Genomic DNA, 25,820 nt, shown 5'->3' with positions numbered 1-25,820 from the left:
GCAAATGCCTTAGGCGTTATAGCCAGCGTTTCGACAAGAAATCTTGTCGTTGTCAGGTCCTCTATCGAAGACAAGAGCCCTTCTCGAAACGAGTGCTCCAGAGACATCTTTTGTTCGACCAACCGTTGATTAGTTTTGCATGTGTAGAAGGAGCGAGATATTAAGGAAAGTGAGATATAGGTTCACGAGGACTGATTTTCGTTGGCTACCCTGCGCCGGGAGAGGGGATAGAGCAGGAAAATATAGAGGCTGAGAGTATGAATGCTGGGGAAGCAGGCGAATTGCAAATGTTGAGCCCTTCATGAGAGATGATAAGTCACTTCGTATAAGAAAAATACTAAACTGGGCGTGTTGGTACTCGTTCGAGTTTCAAGGGTGCAATTCTTCAAGGTCTGTCCGTCGTACAGTGTCTTTCTTGTGTTTTTCTTTTTCTTTTTTTTTCGCTTCGGTTCGCACGCTACCCTTGAAGCGATTCGTAAAACTTAAAAACAGAAATAGAACGCGGCTGTGCTCCTGTTCTTGACTTTCGACAATTGCGGTGTGTGAGGTCATCAGCTCAAAATCTTGTTCTGCATGTCATGACCAGAGGGTTAATTTATGCTGTACATGTAGAAGTATCGAAGACTCGGCGAGTTGATGTTCTTGAAAGAAATGGTGCTAAATAAGAGTACTCGAGGCAGTGTTGCACATCTTGAACGCTGACTTTGTGTTTCTCTACCTCTTGTGCGCCGTCTTATGAGGCTGTTTTTTTCCTTCAAAATTGCTGTAGTACGTTTCATTTTTCCTCATCAACCTGACCTTGAATGCGCATCAACTACTTTTGCTTGCCGGTACGGATCGGCCCAATGTGAAAAATAACGCGTATGTTGTATAGGATAGCTAAAATTGACTTTCCTACAGCATCGAGATTGAGAAAGGATACCGAGGGGCAACATTAAAAGGCGTTGAGTAGCAATTGGGCGTCATGGAGAAAAGTTCGTATTTGCATTTGAACAATAATCGTTGGCTGATTGCTGAACTATAACTACATCACCAGTTTTTTTTTTCTTTCGTCTAATGCAGGTTTTGAAAAGCTTGCCTTTGGTGATAGCGCAATTCCGCCAATTGAGCGGTGATATCCGAGGAGACGACCATTAGTTGCGCAAGAACTCACAATGAAAAATTTGTTTTAAATAAAAACACATCAATTAACGGCTTCACTCATTATTTACGGCCCTGTTTTACGATTGCGAACTTGTAGTCAGTCGACGCTAATGTTGCATAATATATCTGCGAAAAATCCGGGTAAAAGTAGGGGCCTTGTGATAAACTTTCATAACCTCCACATCAAGACGTGCTGCATGGCGCCCCACCTATTATTCATGCAAGCGGCCTTCCTCTACATGGTTAATTAGTGCACAGAACTAGTAATAAACACACAATTAACCTTTTCGTAACGTTTCATTCAGTATTAGTATTTTCCTATGAAGGCCTCCTTGCTCGCAACGTGACAAAACTACTTGGGACACCTTGTATGTTGCTGCGAATTTCGAGGGCGGACATTCCGAAACTGCGCCTAGATTCTGGATTCCTAATAAATGGAAATGTTTCGGGCCCTGACCGGCTTCATTAGTGTAATTACAGTATGTTCCATAAAGTGGTTACCTGCAAGACTATTAGGATAACTTTAATAATTACCTAGATTAGAGGCTATCATTACACAATTCCGGTTAGGAGGCGGAATCGCATTATTTGCTACAAGCAATCTCTAAGATATTTGCGTGAACTCCGAATGCACATGGACTACCCTTGGCCCCGTACGCACGAACTGAAAAGCGTTACCCACTCTTTTGTATTCTGTGACGCTTGGCAAACTTTCAGCCATATGCGTTGTCCGCTAAATATTTTATGGGAATATTATCAGGCGAGAACTGGTGCTTATCTTTAAGTGACCAGGCTTCTCAGGGCAAAGATCGCAGACGTGAAGCATAACTCAATGACATTCTTTCTTGCAGATATCGAGTCTATGTGATCACCATGGACGCTGTCTACTCCTGCCAATTTCAAATAAAATTTACATAATAACAGCAAGCGACGCACGTAAGGAGTTTTGGTCCACTTTATGTCTCGTATGTCTCCGACAAGTGATGAAAGCTGGACTGTCAATTAGCCCAGTGAACATAACATTGTAGAAGAATGTGTACCCGTGAGCAAAAATATACGGCACCACAGGCTCACTGAAACAACTGAACTCATTTGTAATTCAGACGCACAAACTGAAAATAATGAGTGTATGGAAAGTTCGCAATGACAAGTTTGGACTGCAGTCCGGAATTTTAAGTTCATAGGCGGACAAGCAAATCGGCTTGATCATGGAACCCATGGCGCAAATATTTTTTTGCTCAGTGGAGTACATGTGGGTCTACCGTTACTACGACTGGAGTCCCTATTTATAAGAGATGCCGTCATAAGGCACTGGATGAAAAAATTACATACGGTCGGACAACCCTATCCTGTGAGAAAAAGCATATATGCTGACACTACGGACGACGGCCACATTCGTTTCGAGGAATAGTTTCTCGATTGACAGTGAGCATGTACAGTTTTGAGATCTTCAAAGTGTGCAAGGCCCTATCCGCTAAAAACGTGCTATTGGTGAACTCGCATGAGCAACCGCAGTTTCATTTGACGAGATTTCAAAGATTGAATAAAGATGTTTCCCAAGCAGCAATTTCACAAGCTGCCGGTTTGTCAGGAAAGATGATGATCGAGGGTTTCATAGGTACCACTATCGACCGCTTTTATTTCCTCCGATTACCAACGCGTCTCGCAAAAGCATGCATTAAGGAGCCCAGCAGCAACTTATTTAAAGAGGAATGTGAGTGTTCGAATGACTAGGTGCCTAGATGCAGCATTACACTGGCTGAGAACCCTTTCTGTGAACCGCAAGCTTGCGATGCGCGTACCTAATTTTCGCATTGTCGCTTCGTACTTCTGGAGATGGCCCAATTCATTAGTTGTCCATTATATTCGTGCACCGTACTGGCCTAATGCGGTTGTGGCGGTAATAACATCGCGCTCTGTTGTGTGAGCAAACATTTTCATAAATCGTAATCTGCTGTGCAGGCGAAACATGGAAACACATATCAGTTTAATTTTTTTCATTTTGCACACGCATAGAATGTTCGAATGCGCAGGTGTTTTTTGCTCAAATACCAGGCGCAGCCATCTGCTTCCAATACATCAAACCAACGTAAGCAACAAGATGACCACATTTTTTTGCGCGTTTTTATCGGCACAATAAGAAGGATATCCGCTTTTAAGGACTCATCCGCGCCACCGCGTCAGCTGCGTATTGCATTCTGTGGATGTGAGAAGAGAGGCAGAGAGATATACAGGCATAATCGTCTGACGTTCTTTTAAAAAAAATAAGCCAATAAAACGAGAAATGAAAAAGACTGAGAAACTCGCAATCCGTCCAAGAAGAAATGTGTACGAAGCAAGAAAACCGACTACATTGGTGGGAGCAAATTCCTGCAACTCGCCGATGCCCCTTATAATGACACGCCACTCCTTTAGTGATTATAATAAGTGCAACGCCAACATACAAATTCACTAATCTACTCTTGGCAGAATACTTTCACAATTTAACTAATAGGCATTTTGTCTTTGCACAACGGTGGGCACGTTCAGGTCTTCGGCACTTTTCATGGGAACAAGAATCAATCCGAGTTATATGCTAACATATTTACAGGTTTACTGGAAGGAGAATTCTCTACAATTCCAACGTTAGGCGTCTTTATTATAAACCGCTCACTTATTTGCCTCGAGCTCCCCCACTGGAAAAGCTGGCGCCACCGTCGGCGTGACGTGCTATTAGGGATCACCTGGACACAGCGGCCGCGTCGGCTACTTCGGGAGCACCGAAGCGAGCTGAAAACGAGAGTTTAAATTTTCTCGTACGCTGCGGTCCTCATTTAGTAGCGAGATTTTCCCGCTTCCAGTGTCTCCTTTACAACGCTTGAAAGCACTACAATAGGTAGTGGCTGTCTTTGAAGGCCCGCAACATGGTAGGCTACTGCTCGGTGCCGCAGTGCCGGACGTACGCAACGGAGCCCGGTGTCAGCCTTATACACACGTAGCCGCAAGACAAGAAGCTGCGTGAATCTTGGCTCGCGAAACACAAAACCGGCAAACAGACATCGGCTACAACTCAGATATGCAGCAACCACGGACGCGAGGAAGATTTCTGCTACGGCGACGGGTCTGCGATGTTCGGAAAACGCGCACTGAGACGCTCGCCCGAGTCCGCTGCCCGACTAATGTCATGGCGGTTTGGTCTATGAACCTGTCGATGCTATAGATACTGACAAGTTCACTGGAGAGGAAAGAGAGCGGTAAGAAGCACATAAAAAAAAGCATGGCATATGGCCATGTTTGTTATGAATTAATAATAATATTTGGGGTTTTACGTGCCAAAACCACTTTCTGATTATGAGGCACGCCGTAGTGGAGGACTCCGGAAATTTTGACCACCTGGGGTTCTTTAACGTGCACCTAAATCTAAGCACACGGGTGTTTTCGCATTTCGCCCCCATCGAAATGCGGCCGCCGTGGCCGGGATTCGATCCCGCGACCTCGTGCTCAGCAGCCCAACACCATAGCCACTGAGCAACCACGGCGGGTTGTTATGAATTAATGCACTGGATTACAAAAAAGAAGCAGCGGGAAATCGCACACCGAGAACACCGATAAAGATACAGTGCGACGCAACTCGAGGAATAATATTATATTGAAACGTCCAAGAATTTAGAAGAAAAAAAAGATTGAATCGTCGTGATGGCACATCACAGTCTCCGTAGGCGTCGAAGTCTCTGCAATGAAATTATTTTTGAACAGCTCTGTTAGCGCCCACGCAACAATGGTTGCTTGTATACTGTCAAATGCTCATATTTTGCGGCCTAAAGCTCATGGCACGGTGCGAAAACACGCACGCAGCGAAAGCGAAACAGTGCGCGGACAAGCATGCAGACGCGCAGTCGTCGCTGCGAATCTGCGCGATCGCTGCATTGAGGCTTCGTTTTATTACACTCCATTTAGTTACATACACAAACACTATAAGAACGTATTTCACATAGTTTGCTCTCAGCGTTTACCTACCTTTCACGCAAGAAGCCGGTTCGGGAGACTCCGTCGTGGCGAGCGCGCGCAGTAGCGTTCACTGTACGTATTCGGTAAAGAGATAGCGTCTGTGAACGATTATGTGCTTTCAGTTTGCCCAAGATTATTATTTAGACAGTAAAAAACTTATCTTGTTTCGAAAGTACTGACAGAAATGTCCGGGAGACCTCGCACGTGGTGTTTTCAGTGAGCGCTGAGAGCAAAACCTATGAGGAGCGCGCCGCGTGATCCCTCATACTACGCCAGCGAGGCGCTTCCGATAGATGGCGACTCCGTAACTCCTCGCCGCCAATATACACCCTATAAACAGCATCACGCGTGACAACATGGCACATCAAATGCCCTTTTATTGTTAAATAACTGCACAGAGATCAGGACCTACATCAGGCCGGCTATCTCAATATACAGTTGAGAAATTGCAACTACCCATTCCCCCAATACATACACGCACATGCCAGAAACACACAGACATACTAGGCCAACAAAAAGTAAACGTAAACCTTCCTTTTACAGCTGACTTGAACAGTAGGAATACTAGCATTACTGGCTTATTTTTTTTCGCATTCCTACTCAACCTCTCAGTATCAACCCGCTTGAAGTCTGATCACTAATGGTAATGGCCAATTCGAGACAAAGCTCGCCAGGATACCCAGTGATCGACACAAGTACCTCCATTTTAACCCTAACAGCCCAAATTAGTGCACCGTACAAAGAACGAGACCATTCGATATAAAAACATGATAATAGCGAATTTAATCGAAATTGTGCCGAACTTTGAATGGTCGCTACGAAGAATGGTCGAAGCACTGTAGCGGCGCCGGGAGCCTCAATCACACGAAGTTCTTCAGCGGTGACACGCTGTCTACGCCACGCATGCTAACAAATCTTGTGTTAGTTCAATAGTCTGTATCCATTTCAAAAATAGGCCACATTCAGAAAAGAAACTGGAATACATTGTCGCGAAGACAAGCGTTAAAAAAAAACACATCTTAAAGGCAAACGTGCATGGTGCCCGCAGACGGTTTCGAACACTTCGCAATATGCTCATTTGATTAAAGAAACTTAGCCTTCAGTGTATGAAGGTTTCCACCCCTGTCAGAACTATGCGGGCAAGTTTGCACTCATATATCACCATAATCAGAAACGACGAATGGTATTTCGTCTGGCTTTGCTGTGGTAATCAATGGGGACGTTAGTTACGAGAGCACATAATGCAGTTTACCCTCCTGAATACTCAAGGCAGAAAAATGCAGCAGTGTGTCCCAGCTAACGTGAGCCCAAGTTCGCAAAGGAAAAATATATTTACAAACGACGGTGCAAGATACCACACACGCACGCGCGCACGCACGCCCGCACGCGCGGCCGCATTTTGACCGGCAGCGAAACGTAAGAACGCTCGCGCACCGTGCGTCGGATACACGTTAATGAACCACACGTGGTCAATGTTAATCCGCTGTGCCCCACTACAGCGCCACTCATAATATTACTATGGTTTTGGCTCGCAAAACCCCAGCATTTAATTGAATGACACACACACGCGCCTGTGCTTGACACGTGTGCTACAACCTGTGAACTCTAGACAAACTACAGAGTACGACGAAATATTTTATCCAGTAGGAATACCAAAAGGACGTTTCGGGCACCAACTGCACCTACCACCACAATGTAAGGGCGTTCTGCCACTGAACGCACGTATACTGATGGATATTTTAGGTTTTTTTTTTAAATACCTTCTGGACTAGTCAGGAGTACGCCTAATCTTCGACTGTGAAAATATGGTTACCATGCCTGGCCACCTTTTCTATAAGATTAAAGCGACAATTTCACTGGGAAGCTTAAAATCGCGTCATGAGAGAGAAGCTATGGAAACGTTTGTAATGCAAAACTTTAGCACTGTCCATCCGGATATCAACAGAAGCACGAGAAAATGTATTATAGCAGAGTGTGGGTGACGGTCAGTTGGTGATTCATGATTTGGGAAGTTACCGCAAGGAACATGCGAGACGTGTTGTCCATTTTTTAATCTCATGTGTTCCTTGCGATAGCTTCACTAATCAGGAAAATGTATTTTTTCCACTGCCGTCACATTCACGACATGGTTGAAACTTGTTAAATATTCGCAGTTATATCTTTCTCTTTTCTTTATTGTAGTAGTGCTTCCTCTGCCCAATGTTATTTTGGTTAGTTTTTTTATCAACTTTCCATGGGTGTTGAAATATGTCTGTCTGGTCTCTGCGTCACTTCAATTTTGGCAGCCCCTCCTCTCAACCCCCAACCCTAACGAAAAAAAAAAGATAATTGTGACACAATACATAATAGGGGCCATAAAAAGCGGCCGGCTTCTCGGAACACTTCTTAGTGTGATACAGACTTTTTTGCGAACACGTAAGGCCTGAGGCGGCTTCATTTTACAATTCCTTACAACGCATTTACATTGCATTGTAACAATGCATTTTACAATTTTACAATGGCCACTCTAACGCTCGATACCTCAAGTAGAAATATTCATTGCAGGTTAGAGGTCTTAGCTACATTAGTGGCCGGGCCCTCTCATAGAACTTTCCTTGAGCTTTTGCTTAAATTACACTTACATAGCTAATCAAATTCAACGCAAGTTCTTGTGCTATTCTTGTGAATTTGCTTAGAAGTTTTTGATGATTTTCCCTTCCAATGGGAACCTGAATAACTACTATCAGAGAAGGAATAGCTGCTTTTCTTCTGACTCTGCGGTGAGGGAACTTTTTAATTCCGATAGTTTGCCGCAAGGTATAGTGCAAAGGAAATTTATATATATGCTTGCAGCTCTGCATCGTGCAAGAACTGAATGAATGTCTCTGGAAACGTGACCGTCACCCAACGGTTGCCAGTTGTATATGAAGCTTCGATAGGGGGCTTTCTCAACACCTTCGACATTATTGCAAGCGTTCCAAAGGCACGGCCAACAGTAGGTGTCGCGCGTGTGCTGTTGCTCCAAGGGCTGCGCACTTTACACACGTTGCTTGTTCGACTGTTGTTGATTCCCAGGGCCGGGTGACCGATGTGGTCAGCCTCTCTGAAGAGATACTTCTTGCGAGCGCGTGAGGTTATGGAGAAGAACGTGGACACAAGGGCGAATTAAGGTGCGGTTTCCCGTCAAATGTTAGTTTTTAGGACTTGATGGAGGCCGCGCACATCCTGTAAGGTAAGGCGTAAGTTAAAAGGTTGTGAGGGTATTAGGCGTGAAGTGTAATCCTGTTAAACGAATAGGACAGAAATCTACGGCACAAGCAAATACAGGGTGTCCGGCCTAACTTTCGCCAGAGTCCAAAAATATGCGAATGCCACGTAGCTGGACAGAACCAAGGTAATGTCGTTTGTCGTCGCTTGGAGATCCTCAGCTTATTTTCTTTCATTCTACCCAATTACATGATCAGTTCTAATTATTTAATCACCTTCTCAAATATTATTATCAGACGGAAAGTGTCAATGAAAAAATTGTAAAGCCACATGAAAAACTCCCTGTAATGCTTTCTGTTGCTCAATACGTGCTACATAAAAGTGTTTTGGCTGGCGTAAAGAAGCCCGCATATCCACGCAATATTGCTGCCCGACTGGCCGCTCGAGGCTCTTTGCATGCATTAAGAAAGAAGTCACAGAAATCACCTGTCCTATCTGCAGTTTTCCACACCGTGCGGTTGCATATATGCAAAGCAACAATCCTTGAATTCATTTTACCAGGGTGCAGAGCGTGACTCCCGCCGCCGACGCTTCCCTTCCTTTCTTCGGCGGATGTTCTTCCATAATAATGATATTAAGTGCAGGAAGAAGTGTGGATGTGAATGCTGGGGTGATATAACGTAAACGTATTCTATTCTGACTCTATTTCAATCACCTGACATCAAATGTATGTAACCGCCGACGGAAGCACGGGCGGCAGACTGCAAGGTTGTTTCAACAGCCCTGTCAAACGCCCTCCCCGTTTATTGCAGGGGGTTTCAACGCGGGTAGCATTCCCTTGCCGTCAAAAGTTTACCTGATGTAATTGGCTGACGGGAAGCGAGGAGTGCGCGCTAGAGGAGAGGGTTTAGGTGGAGCAGAGCTATAGCGCAGGGAACAGATCACAGGGTGAGGATAGTACAGTGCCGGTGTCTCCGATTGGTGGCGTTTCGACGATTGCGGCGGCGTGCAAGAGAAGGTTAAAAATGCCGACGAATAGGATGCTAAGTGAAGATTTGGCAGAGCGATGTCGTATACGTGCCGAAAGGGATCGGCGACGTTGTACTGCCATAAAAAAGCTTTGTTATGCGCAATGAAATGGATTTTCGCGTGCAGATTAAAGTACACAGCACCGGAACGATCAGTGGGCAGCTATCTTCTATTGCTGTCGGAACGGGTTTATCTACGGCTGTTGAAAAAAAAAACAGTTTTGTTTTGTTCAGCATAATTATGAATTTTTATGCGTACAGGTCCCTCTGAAGTGCTGAGTTTCTGCGGTATTGTGTGATGTCACGTGGGAGACACGAGTACTAGGCGTGACCTCAAAACGTTTTCAGTAATTGCGGAATGCTAATGGTGACAAGTGTAGAATTGGAAAGTAACGTTTTCTTTTGTTTTGCCTAATCACGCATAACAAATGTGTTACGCCATCTTAAGATGGTGATTTTTGGCGGTTTTCGTAACGTGTCGTAACCGACAAGCGAAGTGGGCGTGGCGCCCAAAATTTTTGATCAATCAGGGAGGCCTAACGAAGGATGTGGAATTGAAACAGAACGGAATAGCTTTACGTTATAGCGTCCCTGCGTTCAAACATTCGCGCGGGTGTTGGAGAACTATAGTGCATATAGGAGTCACACGATGGCGCCAGGAACCCATTCTGGCCAAACTTGAGCAGCGCCGGCATATTCCGCGTTGCCTTTCGCTGCAGTTGCCGTCGACAAAAAATCACCAATTCTGACGAAAATATTGACCGAATTAGGAACCGAATATAAAGAAATTGTCAAGTGGCGCGTAATTATGAGGCTCAGAACAATACAGTTAAGGCCACTAGGAAGTGCAAATGGCTGCATTTCATCGTATTTTGGTTCTCAAGTTTCGAAATGTCCTTTCACAAAATGACCCGCAATAAAGGGCTTTCCACGTGCTTGAATTAGAGTCCATGTTATTTCGCACTGCCGCTACAGTGGCGCTTATCTCCCCAATTTCCCTCGACGTGCCGATTACGAAATGATGGAAACTTTTGCAGGATCGACGCTTTACGCGAACGTTAATTAGTTTAGTCGCCAGGTTTACCATCAGCTTAAGTAGAAGCTTAAAAACTATGCGTTTTACAAGTACAATGCCATAGGCGCAATTTTAAATCTAAATGTTCACGGACTCATGCTACGCCGTGCTGTTTTAAAATGTGAGGTTTAACCACTTAACGTCCCAAAACCGCATCATGGGTATTGGCCTCGAGCTCCACCACTGGAAAGGCTGGCGCCACCGTCGGCGTGACGTGCTAGGAGGGATCACGTGGACATAGCGGCCGCGTCGGCTGCTTCGGGCGCGCCGAAGCGAGCTTAAAAAGAGTTTAAATTCCCTCGTACGCTGCGGTCCTCATTTAGTGGCGAAATTTTCGCGCTTCGAGTGTCTCCTTTACAACGCTTGAAAGCACTAGAATAGGTAGTGGCTGCCCTTGAAGGCGCGTAACATGGTAGGCTACTGCTCGGTGCCGCAGGGCCGGACGCGCGTAACGGAGGCCGGTGTCAGCCTTATTCACACGTAGCCGCAGGACAAGAAGCTGCGTGAAGCTTGGCTCGTGAAACATAAAACCAGCAAACAGTCATCGGCTACAACTCGGGTATGCAGCAAGCACATACGCGAGGAAGATTTCTGCTACGGCGCCGGGTCTGCATGTTCGGAAAACGCGCACTGAGACGCTCGCCCGAGTCCGCTGCCCGACTAATGTCATGACGGTTTGGTCTATGAACTTCTCGATGCTATCGATACTGGCAAGTTCACTGGAGTGGAAAGGGAGCGGCAAGAAGCACATTAAAAGAAGCTTGGCATATGGTCATGTTTGTGTTATGAATTCCGTGCACTGGATTACATAAAAGAAGCAGCGGGAAATCCCACGCGGAAAACACCAATAAACATACAGTGCGACGCAACTCGAGAAATATTATTGAAACGTCCAAGAATTTAGAAGAGGAAAAAAAAAAGATTGAATCGTCGCGACGCCACATCACAGTCCCCGTCGAAGTCTCTACAATGAAATTATTTTTGAACAACTCTGATAGCACCCACGCAACAATGGTTGCTTGTATACTGTCAAATGCTTATATTCTGCGGCCTGAAGCTCATGGCACGGTGCGAAAACGCGCGCGCGGTGAAAGCGAAACAGTGCACGGACAAGCATGCAGACGCGCAGTCGGTCGCTGCGAATCTGCGCGATCGCTGCATTGAGGCTTCGTTCTATTATACTCCATTTAGTTATACAAACACTATAAGAGCAAATTTCGCATAGTTTGCTCTCAGCGTTTAACTACCTTTCACGCAAGAAGCCGGTTCGGGAGACTAAATCGCGGCGACCGCGCGCAGTGGCCTTCACTGTACGTATTCGGTAAAGAGATAGCGTCTGTAAACGATTGTGTGCTTTCAGTTTGCCCAAGATTATTATTTAGACAGTAAGAAACTTCTCTCGTTTCGAAAGTACTTACAGAAATGTCCGGGAGAGCCCGCGCGTGGTGTTTTCAGTGAGCGCTGACAGCAAAACCTATGAGGAGCGCGCCACGTGATCCCTCATACTACGCCAGCGAGGCGCTTCCGATAGATGGCGACTCCGTAACTCCTCGCCGCCAATATGACACGCGCTCTAGTGGAGAAGTCCGGATTAATTCTGACCACCTGTTGTTCATTTACGTGCCCCTAAATTTAACTATAAATGAGCTCTTCTTTTTTTTTTTTTGCACTCCGTCCCCACCGTAATGCGACCACCACGACCAGGAATCGAGCCCACTACCGCCTGCTTAGCGGCGAAATGTCATAGCAACAGTCACTGCCACTATATTGCCAACCCTATCAGTCACTTCCCATTGTGCCGAGGCAATAATTGCGTAACTCGTATAGTAGGGTGAATGTGCGCCCATTTCTCCGTAAGACGGCCGGTAATGTTTCCTGGTCTTTCGAGACAGCTTGTACGTTGTACGCGGTTCGCGCCTCCCCCATCCCCCCCCGCCTTTTTTTTTTTTTTTCCGGTACAGGGTTTCGACCCGGAGACGTCCTCTGGTTAGCCTGCCTATTTTATTTCTTGTTTTTGTTTTTTGCCTGCTCTCTCTATCTCTCTGTCTTGTTGCATGCATACATTGTTCGCCGCCGAGTGCTCGTGCATTCTCACGCGCGTTTTAACGCGAAAGCTCCTCCTCGTTCATGTGGTATGTCATGAGGAACCGCCGTGCTGCCGCCTTTACAACAGCATGACGAACGATTGCAGCTGTTAAAGCACTATGTTTCTCAAGGTGGTCCTGTAGTGTGAGCACGATTTCTTTTGTTCGTAGAGCCTCGTTGGAAGAGGGTCCACATGTGTGTTGATTTCCGGAAAGAGTGAAGGGGGAAACAGGTCTTTTTACGTGATCATCCACGTTTCATTAAATAAGGAAAAAAAATAGGCGACGAGGGGACGAATGATATTTAAAATTATAGACCAAGAAAGACAAGCCGAAGGTAAATCACTCCCAGCGCACCGCTTCTTTGGGAGGGCACATATCGGGTGACGTTAAACGCAGAAACGAAGGGCCATGGGTTACTCGACTTTTGTAGCATGAACTCCGTTTGCACTGCTACGGATATGCAGAGACATTTTTTTTTTATTCCATATGCGATGACCTGCGTTGAACTCTGCAAATAGGCCATCTCGCCCTTTCTCGCAGTTAAACCGAAGAGAAATGCTGCATGTGCGAAGGCTATAAAACGCTCACATCTTCGGATTGAATGAATGAATGAGTTAGTTAGTAAGGAGAGGGAGTCACTCAGCCTGCCGCTAAATCAGGATGATAGACGAGCTATAAAAACAACAATTGTCTAACGCTTGCAATTTCCCCGAAGCGAGGAAGAAGAGAAATCTGAGAGAAAAAAAAAGCCCGCGAGCTGGGATTTCTGAACTATCTAATGAAGTGCGAATCTGGCTTACTGCGGGCACCCGAAGCAAGGACATTCTCGAGTTGGCGGATGGCAACCCGTGGCCTTAGCGCGTGGAGCCAATGTTCAACGCATAGTTTACAACATTCGATGGAATTGTGCCAAAGGGATATCAACCGTTAGGCCTATAGGCAGCGCTCTGCGGCAGTGAGAGCCGAATGGACGGGCTTATCGGGGCTCCGTGGCGTCGACGAAATCTTAAGTTTTTATGCATGCTTTGGGCTTGCTTGTGTTTTTGATTTGCTGATTTTTCGCCTTTAAATAATAATTGGGTGGTTTTTTTTCTTTCTCTTTTTTTTTGTCTCTCGTATTTCAGGTGCACCGGTGTGTTTCGTGCACATTTGGTTTTGCAGGATTGTTAGAGCGTCCTTTCGCGCCACGTGGTTCAACACGTGCAGCCGGTTGGGAGGTTGAGTGTTTGTAGTCTTTAAATGGCAGCTTGGAGGTGGCAAGATTAATAGCTATTAGGTGGTTTTACTGTGCGTGTTTTTGGCAGGAAAGTGAGAGCGTGGCCGCGTGGTTGAGCGCGTGCGCGAGCGTGTCATACCTTCGTTCTCCGCGTCATTGATTGCTTTTGAAACAGTGCTGAGAGTTGCTTTGCGACATTTTGAGGATTTGGATCCTGTGCGTATCGGTTCTTGCTAAAAGGCACGTGCTCTGCATTGATATAGTGGTATAGTATTGTAGTACTTGCATCAGTAGTAGTATTATTATAGTATTATAGTATTTGCAAAAAGCCGTGCACTACATGGCGAGAAATCCGGGAAAGCAGGCAATGCGCGGGGGGTCCCTCAAGGCAGATGAGGATACGGATGAGAATGGAGAGGGCATCGAACTAACCGGCACACAATGTTATGTAGATACTAGGCTGTAGAAAATGGAGGCTTTCCAGGAAGAGCTTGTCAAACAGGTGCAAGAGCTCAAAAATGAGCTAAACAGGGAGCGTGATGCACGGAAGGTAGTTGAAAAGAGACTTGAAGCAGCCGAGGAAAAGCTGAACACGGCCGTCATTGTGACCGAGAATGTGCGTGACAATGGAACACAGACCTCCGACGCGACCGGCGACGGAGTGTCACCAGGGTACGTGGAATTTCTGCAGCGTGATGAAGGGTTAGCTGGAAAGAGCGACAGCTACCTCGAGGCCACCGCGCGGAAAAAGTAGGAGCCCAGGGGGCAGTGCCCCTTGTCGAGTTTGAATCACGCGGAAAGGACAAAGGGAAGCAGGGAGAGGTAGGAGAGAGTGAAAGGGTGATTATCGCCGGCAACTCAAACATGGCTAGTTGCTCAAAAGCAATTGTGGAGAGGGTGAAAGGCGATAAAAGAGTAGTGGTTGGGACATTTCCAGGGCGGACACTGGGTTCTGTCATGGAGCGAGCAAAAGAAAAGCTCGCGGAAAATACCCACGTGCGCAACCTTGTCACAGTAGCAGGTGGGCTAAATGACGTACAGAACAGGAAAGGGACAGGACTAGCCCAGCGCTTGGCGAAGGGGGTGGACGACTTGCGTGAGCTATCCCCTCAGGTGCAGATCGTGGTGTGCACGGTGCCGGAGGTGCCTGTATGTTTTGTACAGTCGGCTATTTGTACAGTCATGTACAAATAGCCGTAATGGCTGCTAATGAGGCAATATGGAAAATGAGCCAAGAGAATGGCTTCGAGGTGGTCGAATTAAACAGGGAAGTGAGAAGTTGTGGTGGTTTTAAACGAGACGGTATCCACTTCAATTACAGGCTGGCAGAAGAAGTGGGCTGGCGAATTGGTGGTCGCGCTGTTGCTTTTTTAGGGGGCCCGCGGGCGCTCAGGAGGCCAGAGTAGATAGAAATGAAGAAGGTCCCCTAGGGGAACCTCAGAAGAGCATCGCCGTCGTTAGCATGAAAAGGAGGAAATCAAAAAAGAGAGTTCGCCATGCAATAGGCTACATAAACATGCAGGGCGGCAGAAGCAAGGAAAAGTTGGCAGAGATTGAGGAGCAGTTAAATAGAGAACAAATAGTGGTGTATGCGGTTACAGAAACGCACCTTAGAGACTCAGAAGAGCCGCGACTTATTGAGGATTATGTTTAGGAAGGTTGCAACAGAACTAAGTCGGAAAGAAAGGGAGGGGAAGTCGGAATGCTCATCCATCAGGGAGCCAAATGGAAAAGAGTAAATGTCAAGGAATGTCAAAAGGAATGTCAAAATGTCAAGAGCATCTTTGGTTATCAGGTACAATGAGTGGGAAAAAACTTGGCTGGGCATTACGTATTTGTGGACCGGAAATAATTGCACAGAGAAGAATAAAGAGTTAGTTGAATGCATACGCGCGGATATTAAGGGCTTCGGGAATGGTGCTGAAATTGTCCTATTAGGTGACATGAATGCCCACATACAGGATTTAGATGGCTATTGTCAGGATTGGGGGCTCAATCCCATCGTCCGTGGTCCTTTGCCAAGATTGGAGTACGGCATGAATTCGAAGGTAGCTGGCCCATGCCGTCGTCCAACTTATTTACGCTGAGATCGTTGATGAAGTGAAGAACTGCTTCTCATCGAGAACGAGGAAAAAGGGTTTATTTACAGAAATTAACTCAGTCTAACATGACTGCTTGAGAAAAAGAGTAACAGTCCAACATGACTGCATGAGAGAAGTGACTCAGTCTAACATGACTACTCAAGAGAAGTGTCCTCAGCATTCGCACAACCACAGTTTTTATACACTCGATCCGCCGGTCCTACGACGCGGCGACTGTTCGTTTACTCATCACCAACGCGCCGCTGCTCTGCAGAACAGTTTACGTACACAAAGGCAACCGCGCTCTGATGCCCGACGACGGCGTTGGCGGGTGCCGTTCCGGGAACTATCGTTGCCGCTCGAGGGTCGCTCGTTGTTCCGTGCCACTCCGAACCGTGAGAAACACAAAAATACGTCGTTCCCGCGGCAGCTTGTCCATGCGTGTCAAATCAGCTCCGCGTTGGGGAACTCCGGAATCATTGTTCACGCACCGAACTAGTTCCGTCACAATGTCGAAGGGGCTGGAGGAAGGCGGCGGATTCCAACGCAAAGGCCGCTTCTTTGAACGCCTCCCAGCTGCAGCGACGGAGAGGGAGAGGTGCGCGTCTTGCACCCCTTGTCGTAATCGGGTGGCAAGGTGGCAATCTTGCTTAGCGGCTCGCCATTCTTAACAGCGCCTCCATGGCCCGAAAAATCTCGACTGTCTAGCGCTGACAACCGCTAGGCAGGAAGAGAACGGCTGCTGGTCAGGGGGGGATTGATGTCTTGGCTCGCAGCGACCACTTGTGCATTGATGTCACCGCCCCAAAACATCCAACAAGGACAGGCAACTGCAAAATGAACCCCACAACACGGCTCTGCGCCGAGATGGCGTGCATTGGTCATCACTTTAGACTCGCTAGGCTTCAAAAAAAAAAAAACAACAACAACATAAGTGCAGAAGCAAACAAAAAATGCTGCATTTCGCTATGCCAATTTCTGAATCAAATTCCTGCTGATACATTCAGCAATCATGGAGGGAATCCTGCCAAATGAGAGGGGATCTTCTTCGCTTAATAAAATTAACACTAGTAACCCTAAAATTTAGGCGGGACCCCCAAACGCAGAATTCAAATTAGCCTGCTCAAACCATCCGCATTGCTATGCAACTTTCCCTTCTTATATCTAACGGAGAAGTTGTACTCTTGGAGAGTGAGGCTCCATCGGAGCAAGCGGCCGTTTTTGTGTGACATTTGATTGAGCCACGTCAGAGGACAGTGGTCGGTCTCGAAGATGAACTTCGCTCCGTACAAGTAACACGACAACTTCTGGGCGGCCCAAACCAAACAAGCGCATTCCTTCTCTGAAGCGCTGTAGGCTTCCTCTCTTACATTTAGTTTACGGCTGGCGTAGAGGATAGGATGCTCCTCGTTATCGTCGCCGACCTGACTAAGTACCACGCCCATACCTCTGTCGCTTGCGTCGCATTGAACTATGAATTCCTTTGTGTAGTCTGGCGCGCGAAGCACAGGGCGAGAAACCAATAGCGTTTTCATACTTTGGAAAGCGTTCTCTTTGTCCTTATCCCAGTGTACGTTACTCGGTGCTCCCTTTCGGAGGGCGTCTGTTAATGGACTTGCCACTTGCGAGTAATTCGGAATGTGCCGTTGATAGCACCCCACAAGTCCCAAAAATGAACGAAGGTCCGTTTTCGGGCGCGGCTGAGAAAATTCTCCAATCGTAGCTATTTTCAGCTCAGCCGGCCGTCTCATGTCCTGACCGACAACATGGCCCAGATAAGTAACCTGTGAACAACCGAACCTACACTTTTCCGCTTTCATCGTTAAGCCGGCTTCAAACGTACGAAGCCTCGCATTCTTGTCGTAATAGACTTTGGCGTTCTTTTGAGCTATTGCCATGTTCTTTCCGACTAGTTCTTGGGTTGCGCTTAGGCGTTCCAGTAAATTTAGCACGTATTCAACCACGGTTGGACTCTCCCCTCTTTCCTCCCACATCTCTCTTAACATTCTCAGTGGAGACCGGAGTGTCCTCCCATACACTAGTTCTGCTGGTGAGAACCCTGTCGCCTCATGTGGAACCGTTCGCAAAGCAAACAACGTTGCCGGCAGACAGTTCTCCCAGTCCTCCTTGTGCTCGTAACAGAGCGCACGCAAAACTCGCTTAAGCACCGGATGCCACCTCTCTACACTGTTTGACTGAGGGTGATAGACAGAACTGTGTATTAACTTTACCCCGCACTTTTGCAAGAATGTGGAAGTCAGTGCGCTCGTGAATACTGACCCTTGATCTGCCTGAATTTCGGCTGGAAACCCAACTCGTGCAAACACTGTCAAAAGCGCGTCTACTACTTCAGTGGAGCTGAGCTCTTTCAAAGGGATTGCTTCTGGAAACTTGGTAGCCGGACACAGCATGGTAAACAAGTACCTGTAGCCTGATTTTGTTTTTGGAAGAGGCCCTACCGTGTCTATTACAAGCCGTCTGAAAGGCTCTGTTATTAAGGGCACTACCTTCAGTGGAGCTTTCCAAGTCTCTCCTGGTTTACCAGAACGCTGGCAGGCGTCGCATGATCTTACAAAGTTTTCTACATCTTTGAAACAGCCAGGCCAGTAGTATTCCATAAGCAATCTTTCCTTTGATTTGTTTATGCCTAGGTGGCCGGACCACCCATTTCCATGACAAAGACTCAAAAGGTCCTCCCTATACTTAGTAGGTATGACTAACTGATCTAAAATCTTACCCTTTCGATCTCTGTAATGCCGATACAACAATCCTCTTCTCTCATGTATCGTTACGTTGCGCCTAGCAATGCCTTCTTTAGCTGTGTCACGTAATTTAGCTAAGCTCTCATCATTCTTTTGCTCAGCTGCCAGTGACTCTCTATCCACGCGTAAGCGTTGATCGAAGTTCTTTGAGGCCGGTGATAATAACGACCCTGTCTCGCTTGTGAGCGCGTCTGCTTGCTCTTCCTGCAGGCTAGAACTCTGACACTCTAGTGCTACGCTCTCATTGAGCTGGTCAGCTGGCAGGCTCTCCTCAACTGTTCTTTTGTCCCTCGGGCCTAGCTCGGATTCGGGTATTGAAGTTATGCCCTTTTCTGCTTCCGCTGGAGGAGCTTGAGCATTTTCAGCCGAAAGCGCCGCGATCTTACGAGCTTGGCCTCGGGTCAATGCCTGTACTATGCCCTCTCCCAGTTTGAGCCCTCTGTCACGCAGTAACTGATTCGAACGATTCGAAAAGATGTAGGGATACTGCAGTGACAAAAATTTGGAAACTGCAGCCTCAGTCTCTAGCTCCCCGAATGGTCCACTGATTTTGACTTTGGCCATGGGCAGACACACGCTGTGTTCTTCTACAACCTGTTTTATCCACGCTACTTCTCCGGTGAAGTCATCTACCATCACGTAAGACGGATGGACAATGTCCAGCGTGGCGGCACTGTCTCTTAGCACTCGGCATGGTTTTCCATTAACTTGCAGGTCGTGGAGATATGGACTTAAAAGTTCCATATTTTCATCCTTTTCCTCCACGTAGGAAAAAACTACGCTAGACTTCTCGCAGTTTACAGCTATATGTCCCAGTTTGTGGCATTTGTAACAGCGAAATGGTCTAACAGATTCGAATTTTCTTTTCTGTTCTTTTTGTGCGGTTTCTCCGTTAAGTTTCTCCTCGCTCTTTTCTGCGGGCTTTTCCGCCATGTCTACAGGCTCGGATCGTCTAGTTTGCGCACCCCTTTTGAACGGAAATGGTTTCCGCGGTCCATTTCGACCGTCCCAGTTTCCCTCCTCGGCGTTCAATTTTCTACGGGTTGCGTACTCTTCGGCTAATTCAGCCGCCCTTTCCACAGTGTTTACATTACCTCTGTCTTGCACCCACAGTTTCACAGCTTGGGGGATGGTTTTGTAAAACTGCTCTAGACACATGCATTCAATGATCATGTCTCTGCTGTCGTACGCTTCCGCGCTTTTAAGCCACTCGACTAGGTTGGCCTTTAAGCTATACGCAAACTCCGGATAGCCCTCGCTATCTTTCTTGCCTGTGCTCCTAAACCTTTGCCGAAAAGCTTCGGCTGAAAGGCGGTATTTCTTCAGGAGACTAGCCTTAACTTTCGCATAATCATATGCATCCTGCACACTCAATCTGGCGATTACTTCCGCCGCCTCACACGGCAACATAGAGCGCAACCGCTGTGGCCATGTACTCGGACCGAAGTTCATCTTTTCGCAAGTCCTTTCAAAATTGCTTAGGAACAAGCCTATGTCGGTCCCGACCTCAAATGGCTTTAATAGCGTGTCCATGCGGTACGATTCTGCCTCACTTGATCGACCCAGAGCTCCTTCACTTCCTTGAGACAACTCCAAACGTATGTTTTCAAGTTCAAGTTGCATTTTTCTTATCTCGCGATCTTTATCGCGTTCCTCTCTCTCTCTATCCCGTTCCTCTCTCTCTCGTTTTTCTCTGTCTCGTTCTTCTCTTTCTTTTTCCCGTTTCTCTCTCTTTTTGAGAAGTTCCAATCCCATTTCAATATCTTGCTCACTGGCCTGATTGGAAATTAGCTCCAATAATTCCGATTTGAGCATTTCCTTGCGTACATCTAGGCCCAGTTCCTCACCAACAATCAACAACTCGTCTCTCAGCAGTGTCCTTAACTCCATGACTGCTGCTTTACTGCCTTGATTCTGCTCTCTAAATCTAGCTGGGAAAACACAACCTAGCTAACACACAACAATCTAGCTTCCCTACTGTTCTAAACAGAACAACCACAAAATGAAGCCTAGAGAGTCAAAGCAAAAACCAAGCACTCACCGCAGATACAGCACCATGTCGCAAAGTCCATCTCACCGCTGTCAGCCAGTTGTCAGGATTGGGGGCTCAATCCCATCGTCCGTGGTCCTTTGCCAAGATTGGAGTACGGCATGAATTCGAAGGTAGCTGGCCCATGCCGTCGTCCAACTTATTTACGCTGAGATCGTTGATGAAGTGAAGAACTGCTTCTCATCGAGAACGAGGAAAAAGGGTTTATTTACAGAAATTAACTCAGTCTAACATGACTGCTTGAGAAAAAGAGTAACAGTCCAACATGACTGCATGAGAGAAGTGACTCAGTCTAACATGACTGCTCAAGAGAAGTGTCCTCAGCATTCGCACAACCACAGTTTTTATACACTCGATCCGCCGGTCCTACGACGCGGCGACTGTTCGTTTACTCATCACCAACGCGCCGCTGCTCTGCAGAACAGTTTACGTACACAAAGGCAACCGCGCTCTGATGCCCGACGACGGCGTTGGCGGGTGCCGTTCCGGGAACTATCGTTGCCGCTCGAGGGTCGCTCGTTGTTCCGTGCCACTCCGAACCGTGAGAAGCACAAAAATACGTCGTTCCCGCGGCAGCTTGTCCATGCGTGTCAAATCAGCTCCGCGTTGGGGAACTCCGGAATCATTGTTCACGCACCGAACTAGTTCCGTCACAATTTCGAAAGGGCTGGAGGAAGGCGGCGGATTCCAACGCAAAGGCCGCTTCTTTGAACGCCTCCCAGCTGCAGCGACGGAGAGGGAGAGGTGCGCGTCTTGCACCCCTTGTCGTAATCGGGTGGCAAGGTGGCAATCTTGCTTAGCGGCTCGCCATTCTTAACACTATACCGACAACAACGGGAAGTCAATGCTAGACCTTTGTGAGCAACATAACCTTGCGATCGTGAATACAGGGCCTAAGTGTGAAGAGCAGATCACGTGGGAAGTGGGAAACCGGCAAACGACCATTGATTACTGTCTGATGACAGAAGGAATTCATGATAAGTCGAGAGAAATGGTAATTGGTGAGGAAGGGTATAGCAATAGGGAGTGACCATAAACGCATCATTTTAAAAACGGGATAAGTAGTTGGGAAAGAGAGCAAGGAGCGCAAAATGGCCAGTCCAAATTTGAACGCTGAACAAATAGCAAATATAGTCACTAGAGTTGAAGAAGAACTTGGCAAGTGGCCAAGTAAGGAGTGGGAATATGGTGAGCTTCTAAGTGTAATAACGACAGAAATACGGAAAGAGAAACAACATGTTCGTTGGAAAGGAAAAAAGAAACCGAAAAGCTGGTGGAACACGGAGATACGAGAAGCGATCGCCGAACGACAGAAAGCATCTCGAGAGCACAGGCAGGCAAAGAAGGCGCAGTTGCCGCAGGATGAAGTAACCAGTAAATGGGAAATATACTGGGAGAAAAAGTCTATGGTTCAAATACTGGTGCAAGCAAAATTAAAAGGTGAAAATGAACGTTGGTTGTCAGAAATACGTGAGAAAAAGAAGGCCGCACCTAGAATATTTTGGAACCACATAAAATTATTAGGCAGGAAGTCAACAAAAATACAACAACATATCCTAGACGAAGATGAAAACAGACTGGAAGGTAAGTAAATTACATCCGAAAAATAACAGCTGAATCTTTCGAAGGCAATGACGAGGTTGTATTTGAAGAAAAAAAGAGCATGAGAGAGACCCAAGTGGATAAGGAGCTCATGCTGACAAATTTTAACTGGAAGAAAGCGGAAGAGAAAATTCCGAAGCGCACAGCCACAGAGATAGACGACGTTCCCGTTAGGCTGATTAATGAATTAGGCCCAAAAAGTAAGGAAGCTCTGGTGAAAGCAGTGGAACAAAGTTTAAAAGATAGACGAATACCAGACAGTTGGCGACAAAGTAGAATGAATTTAATCTATGAAGGCAAAGGGGAAAAAGACAGAATTCACTCGTATAGACCGTTGACCATTACATCGGTAATATACAGGCTAGCAATGCAGGCAATCCAATTAAAGCTTCAAGCTTGGGCAGAGAATAATGCCATTTTGGGAGAACTTCAGAATGACTTCAGAATAGGTAGGCGTTTACATGATAACTTATTTGTTCTAGAAAAGTAGAAAACAGACCGTTATATGTGTCCTTTTTAGACATTACAGGAGCCTATAAGAACGTACACCGCGACATTTTGTGGGAAATTCTGGAAGGGGAAGGCTTAGGTGACGATTGTCTACAGCTTATGAGAGAGATTTATCTAGAAAAAACCGTTTGCGTTGAATGAGAAGGGATGAGGAGCGAGGAGGAAGTTCATATCAACAAGGGACTGAGACAGGGGTGCCCTTTATCTCCGCTGCTGTTTATGATGTACATGGTGAGGATCGAGAGGGTGCTACAAGGAAGTAATATCGGGTTTAATCTCTCATACAAACAGGTGGGTACAGCAGTAGAGCAGCAGCTCCCAGGTTTACTTTATGCGAATGAACCTGTGTTGCTAGCTAACAAACAACGTGATTTCCAACGTCTGGCTAATATCTGTGGACAGGAAGGCAACAATTTAGGTTTTAAATTTAGTGTTAGAAAATCAGGTGTTATGGTATTCACTGAAAACAGTGAACTGACAGCGGAGTTACAGGGCCAGGAAATACCTCGGGTAACAGAATATAAGTACCTTGGTATATGGATAAACGAAGGCAATAGATATATGGAAACACAGGAAAAAACAATGACAGTGAAGGAGAAGAGAAATGCAGCCATAATGAAGCACATGGCGCTATGGGGATACAATAGGTACGAGGTCATCCTTGGTATGAGGAAAGGTGTAATGGTTCCAGGACTTACTTTTGGAAATGCGGCTGCTTGCTTTATATCAGGGGTACAATCAGGACTCGATGGGAACCAAAGGTCAGTGGGTCGCCTCGCATTGGGCGCTCCCGGGAAGACTACAAATAAAGCTGTGCAGGGTGACATGGGCTGGACTAGTTTTGAAGTGAGGGAAGCTCGCAGTAAAATTGAGTATGAGGAACGCCTGAGGAATATGGAATAAAGTAAATGGGCTGGGAGAGTGTTCAGATATCTGTACAGGAAAAACATTGATTCAAAGTGGAGGAAAAGAACTAGGAAGCTTACCAGCAAGTATGTGGCCTGTATGGTGGGCAACACAGCAACAAAGACAGTCAAGCGGAAAGTCAAAGAGGCGGAAATAATCTCATGGGTGGCGGCAATGGAAAGGAAACCTGCCATGAGTAACTACTTAAGAGGAAAAAACGAAATCAGGAAAGAAACAATTTATGATAACTCAAAGGGAAGCTCATTACTTTTCGAAGCGAGATCGGGATGCCTCAGAACACGCACCTATAAAGCGAGATATAAGAAGGAAGAAGCATGTGCTTGCTGCGGTAAAGCCAGGGAAACTATGGAGCATCTTTTATTAGAATGTGAAGTCGTCTACCCAGCGGTCGATTTAGGCACCCATGGCCTCCTTGAAGCCCTTGCGTTCAGCGAGAGCAGTGGAAAAGTAAACATGTCCGCAATAGGCATTAGTAAGAGGCAATTGGAGGATTGGAGGACGAAAAGTAAGGAAACGACAAAAAACGGAGACGTACAAAAGCACAGTTAGCAATAGGGGATCAGAACATTTGGGTGTGGGAGTTCCCAATGTTTATTTCTTTATTTTTTTATGGTTTAACTTAGGTAGGACATTATGCAGTATAATAGCAAGAGCTTGGTGGCGCAGCCCACCGCCCCGTTCCGAAGGGGACGCTCAAAACATCCATCCATCCATCCAGCAAAGATTTATATCACAGCTCGCCATGCAGGCGTCCATCTGTTACGTTACTCAAGAGAAAGAGGGCCGTGACTTGCATAAAGAGAGAACGAACTAAAATAAAAAAATAAGGAATACCTTAAGCTCCTAAAACGCCGACGTTGTAGTACGGAGAGTGATTTCAGCCCTTCGTCCTAGAAGGAACTGCAAGCTCCGTTTTGCGCGGTGTGAAACTACTGTTCACGTGCGTATGCCGTGCAGCAACCGCAGCGACAATTTGGCCTGAACGACATCGTCATCGCTGCATGCAGGCTGCCCCGCGAATTCAGCAACCACGCGTGCGCTCGCATCTGCTTTTACTGTGGCGTTTGTTCCTTCGCAGGAACGCTAAGCGGAAGGCTACTGCATATTGAGTGAGCTATAGAAAAACAAATGGCAAAGACACAATTGTTTGCCCACAGGAGCTTTCGCGTAAGACGACCGGAAAACAGTAGACGAAAGGATTCGAAAATGCGGTAGGAAGAAGAAAATAAGCATGCGGTTAAAAGATTGCGCAGGCAAATACACAAGGAATCACTCAGCTTGGGTTGTTTATGGACGCAAACGACAGAAGAGCGCCGTTTCGTCACCAGAAGGCGTTCTGCAAAGAAAAAAAAAAACAAATCTCGTGCATTCGCGTCAAGCGGGGAACCGGTTGTCGCGAAGCTCTCGCGTATTGAGCGGGATTGTTGCGTTGGAGCGAAACCGCGTTTATTTTACTGGTGCAGCGCAATGAAGTGACGCGAAACAAAAGCGCGCATGTCTAGAGAAGTGCGACTCGAGGAAACACTCGCGGCGGATATTGGAGATTTTTCAGCCGTGGCACCTGGTCGGAATGCGTGAATCGTGGCAGCATTGTATTCTTTTCTTATTTTTTGTTGTGCAACTCGCATTTGACGAAGCGAAGCGTTGCATCAGTGCATAGGCTTAACCTAAAGCTTCGCTGGATTGTGGAGAGAATATAACAGCAACCAAGTGCAAATTTCAACGCCTTTATTTTTCTCCTCGGAATCCCCTATCGATTTGGACTGCCGAATAGTGAAGGGTCGATTCCAGCAGGTACAGTGGCTCGAATCAGGTCGAAGTACCAGTATAGTGTGACATGTCAGGAAGGCAGATTTCGTGCTTGGGTACCTCCGACTAGCTTCATTCAAAACAAACACACTGGCGTTTTGTCATTGACATTTTATTGCAATAACAATTATGTGGACACTGGAGGCGAATTTCCGCCGTCACCATCACCGTGATGTTCCGTATAAAGTCCATTTGCGATATCATCGCGGCCGCAGGCCGTATGCTTTAGGTGCGAACAAAAGCTAGCGAGGGTGAGCCGAGAAGGGTGGATGCGGCAGTGTTTTCTCGCGCTCGCAAGGGAGGAAGACAGGTAGGGTGTGCGCCGCCTTCCCACGCGTGCAAGCGCGGCAATGAGGA

The sequence above is a fragment of the Dermacentor albipictus genome, unplaced genomic scaffold (assembly GCF_038994185.2).
Source record: "Dermacentor albipictus isolate Rhodes 1998 colony unplaced genomic scaffold, USDA_Dalb.pri_finalv2 scaffold_24, whole genome shotgun sequence".
Taxonomy (NCBI): Eukaryota; Metazoa; Arthropoda; class Arachnida; order Ixodida; family Ixodidae; genus Dermacentor; species Dermacentor albipictus.
The sequence above is the reverse complement of the archived record's forward strand: the minus strand, read 5'-3'. Positions refer to the sequence as shown.